Genomic DNA, 4958 nt, shown 5'->3' on the forward strand with positions numbered 1-4958 from the left:
CCTATTGGAAAAATAGTGTCTGTGCCAGAATCGGCTGATGTTAAGGGTTCAAACAAGGACTCCCAAGGTTAAAACAAAACAAAACATTCATTAATTCATTTACCAAATATGTACTGAACACTGGACATTCTGGGTTTTGGGGATAAAAGTGACTAGAATAGATAAATTTCCTGTTCCCATGATCCTCACATTGGTGGAGGCAGGAGAGGAGAGACAAATAATAAACACAATATTAACCATAATATCTTTATAATATCTTATATTATGATATCTTATGTATACTATACTAAAACATTAAAAGGTGCTAGAAAGATGACAAAGATGTGGTAAGAGAGCAAAGTGGTAAATAGAGTTGGAAATATTATGTTATATGAAATGCTCTGGTCATCATTAATAATGTTCCCCAGTACTCCTAATGCTTATCTTCTAGGAACACTGGAGGGTTATAGTTTCTCACATTTTAAAACTTGGGGGTGACATGTGATTTACTTTGGCCAATGAAATATGAATAGAAATGACGTGTCATTGTCAGCCTAGAGAATTTAGGAGCTACCATACAATTCTCTAAAGTATTTCCTCCTGCTGTGGCAAAGCTTCAAGTTTCATGCTAAAATAGTACCAACTCCTAGTTGCTAGTCTGGCATGTAAAAATCTTGGAAGTCATCATTTCTGTGCACACAACAAGAAAAGAGCTGAACAAACTCAAAATCGACACTCTTCTTAGATTTGACTGAGCATTGAAGTCACAAGGCAAAGAATGAGAGAGACAGAGAGGTGTATATTGAGAATTGCAACTTACTGGTGCAGAAACCCACAAGTAGAAACTCCATCAGAACCAGTATCAAGGCAGGAAAACCTAAATGGTAATTGGTGGACTTGCTGAAATATTAGTATGGACAAATTTGAGAGTTAGAAAAACACCAGCTCAGTCTTGGGAGAACTCCTGCACTTTAGTGAGCTTCTTATATTGAAAAATCAGAGAAAAATTCCCTAGTGTTCTCCAAAGTGAGGAAGAAAAAGGAACCATTATGAAATATGTCCAGAGTAACCTGTTTTTATTAACAAAGCATGCCTCAAAGGGATCTATTTTACCAGAGCCTAATCAACTTAAGCTTTACCAGAATCCAACTGATCTGGAAGAAGGAAAATACCCAACTTCATCTCCCTCTGGTTTTCCCATGTCAATTAAATAACGGGGTGAAAGACTGAGAAGCAGTTGTGAAGATCACAGCCGAGGGGCACAGCACAGGCTCATTAAATGATTGAAACCAAAGTATAGAACTATAGAATGCTTTCCTTCCTCCCACATCTTACCACAACATCAAGAGGGCTCCTGTATAATGTAAGTGGGTAACATAAAAAGAACTGCATGCCTCAGAACTCATTTAGGAAGTTTCTAGGGAAACCCAAAGATAAAAGGGGGAACATAAACAAGGACACCAAGGAGGAAATTTTAGCCTCTGTTACCAATAGCTACAGCAAACAATAATCACCACCTAACAACTAACCAGATAAACATAAAACCTCACAATAAATAGAAGTCTATTACAGGCATACTAAAAGACAAAAACACAGTTTGAAGAGATAGAGCAAGCATCGGAACAGATATAGACATACAGAGATGTGGGAATCTTAGACTAGAATAAAGCAACTATAATCAATATCCTAAGAGTTATACTGGGGAAAATGTACAACATGCAAGAAAGGATGGGTTATATAAGGAGAGATAAAAAGTCTAAGAAAGAATCAAAAGCAAATGCTAGAATTCCAAACTAACAGAGTAAAAAATGACTTTGATATGCTCATCAACGGACTGGATATAGCCAAGGAAAGAATCAGTAAACATGAGTAAAAGTCAATAGAATCTTCCAAAACTAAAACATAAAGATTAAAAGTTATAGAAAAGACAGAATCTCCAAAAACTGTGGAACAATTAAAAAGTAAGGCATGTTCATAATAGGAATACCAGAAGGAGAAGGAAGAAACAGAAGAAATATTTCAAGCAATAATGACTGAGAATTTTCCAAAATTAATAATAAACACCAAACCAAAGATCAAGAAATCTCAGAGAATACCAAGCAGAATGAATATATCGATAACCTAACCAAAGAGACACAGAATCTATACTCAGAAAACTATAAAGTACTCATGAAAGAAATTGAGGAAGACACAAAGAAATGGAAAAATGTTCCATGCTCCTGGATTGGAAGAATAAATATTGTGAAAATGTCTATGCTACCTAAAGCAATCTACACATTTAATGCAATTCCTATCAAAGTACCATCCATCTTTTTCAAAGAAATGGAACAAATAATGCTAAAATTTATATGGAACCAGAAAAGACCTCGAATAGCCAAAGGGATATTGAAAAAGAAAGCCAACGTTGGTGGCATCACAATTCCGGACTTCAAGCTCTATTACAAAGCTGTCATCATCAAGACAGCATGGTACTGGCACAAAAACAGACACATAGATCAATGGAACAGAATAGAGAGCCCAGAAATAGACCCTCAACTCTATGGTCAACTAATCTTCGACAAAGCAGGAAAGAATGTCCAATGGAAAAAAGACAGCCTTTTCAATAAATGGTGCTGGGAAAATTGGACAGCCACATGCAGAAAAATGAAATTGGACCATTTCCTTACACCACACACAAAAATAGACTCAAAATGGATGAAGGATCTCAATGTACGAAAGGAATCCATCAAAATCCTTGAGGAGAACACGGGCAGCAACCTCTTCGACCTCTGCCGCAGCAACATCTTCCTAGGAACAACGCAAAAGGCAAGGGAAGCAAGGGAAAAAATGAACTACTGGGATTTCATCAAGATCAAAAGCTTTTGCACAGCAAAGGAAACAGTTAACAAAATCAAAAGACAACTGACAGAATGGGAGAAGATATTTGCAAACGACATATCAGATAAAGGACTAGTGTCCAGAATCTATAAAGAACTTAGCAAACTCAACACCCAAAGAACAAATAATCCAATCAAGAAATGGGCAGAGGACATCAACTTCACTTAATTTTATGGTGTTCTAAGTACAGTTTAGCTTGCCCAAGTGCTGGCTAAGTTTTCTTTGCTGCAAAGGGCACTAGCTACAAAGCTCTATCAAAATGTATGCACAGGAACTAAAGCTTTTTTCCAAATTTCCAAAGCAACTACTCCTTTTTTATGGCTAAAAGAGAGGCTACAGTGTCAGTTCCACAAAATTTTCTATTTAAGAAACTAAAATTGAGGCTTTAAACCTCCACTTTCTTGAGGGACTCACTCTGCAACCAGCCTGCTCCCATGGGTGCTGTGCTGCCTAAAGTTGAATTGGGTGTACCTGTTTGTATGTGTGCAAGAGGAAGAAGGTCCTCAGTGCTGTGGAATGCTATCATTCTTGGCTTTCCAGGAAAATGGACCTGTTCTCTGGCTCCATCACAATCACATTCATGTAAAATTCTAAAATGTCGCCACTTAACAGAGAAAGAGCTTATTATATGCCTCTCTGTTTTTCTCTTCTCTAGCAACTAGAAAGGTGCAGAAGAAACGTTTTGTTTATATCAAAATCCAAACGTGCCTCATTTATTTCTGTAGCTGTGACTTAAAATTTCCATTAGTATAGGTGATAAAATTCTACTAGGTACATTGCATAAGCCCACATCTTAGTATGTGTCTCCGTCTATGCTGTCTTTTATTTTCTTTATTCTACAAGTTAACATCCTTCCTTCCAAGAAAGGAAAACCAAGCAAAACTTAGCATAACACCTTTAGTGTAAGTCTACTCATATGGGGTGTTGCTATACAGTCTTCTCCTATGTGAACAAAGATATTTATCTGTCTGTTTCAGAATCTATTTCAGATTCTTTATCTGTTATTTGGCTACATAGGCAAGGACCCTTGTTATTCATTTACCCAAATTGTCTGCTTTTGTAGATAAGAATACTGATTAGTTAAGTGATTGATCTAAAATCCCACGATAGAGTAAGGACAAATCAAGAATGAAAAGCAATTTCCCTTAATATAGTTTATATAATATTTGCATTGCCAACCAATCCTGCTTTCAAGAGTTATTGAAGTACCTACTTTGGGAGCCAGTAAAGAATCAAAAATGGAAAATTAGCACATTAATTTAGAAAAGTGGTCATAGTAATTTAGTTATTATTTTGGTGATGAATAACATAAAAAGTTGTATTAAAATGCATATACTATACATATAATTTATGTCATTGTTTTGCAATGTTTTAACTTTCTGGCCCTTTAGGAGATGAAGTCCCTTACACAAGGAGATGGTGTGGCCTTTCTGAAAGCTGAGGCACTTAGCACAAACTCTCTTTCAGACCTAAGATGATTCTCCGGCAATACGAAATTGAACTTCCATGACTGACTGCATGGTGGTTTTGTAACAGTTCACTAAGCAGCACCACAGGTAATAAAGATGGAACCAGTGGTCAAATCACAAGTGACAAAAAGATGCTGAATCATTTTAAAACAAATTTGTGGTGTTTTTAACATTTTTCCAGTCACAGCACTTGGTTTAATTTCCTGAATTCAAACACATCATGCTGACAATTTCTCAAACCTTGCTCAAGTAGTAAATAATCTTATTGAACAACAAATATTTTGTTTTCTGTATTTGATGTTCTTGTTTAATGAAGTGTGACATATTATCCAGGTGGTGTCAAGTCTGTGAAATACAAGGTGATATTTCTCTATTTAGTGGCAAGGGATGGGGCATTAGTGTGATTGTTTATTTGCAACTTTTTTTTTTTTTAATCTAAATAAGATTACTTGCTTGCTTACTCAGGGGTGGTAAGATTGTTTTAAAAACATTCTGATTGTGACTATGTACAACAAAAATTGACCTTCAATAAGGCAATTAAACTAGCTCTGCTCAGAAGAGACATTAACAGGAGCCCCGTTGTGGTAGCTCAGGAAAAATGCCATCAGTTATTCCCACTTCATTCTAGCTACA

Source organism: Mustela lutreola, chromosome 3 (genome assembly GCF_030435805.1).
Source record: "Mustela lutreola isolate mMusLut2 chromosome 3, mMusLut2.pri, whole genome shotgun sequence".
Taxonomy (NCBI): domain Eukaryota; kingdom Metazoa; phylum Chordata; class Mammalia; order Carnivora; family Mustelidae; genus Mustela; species Mustela lutreola.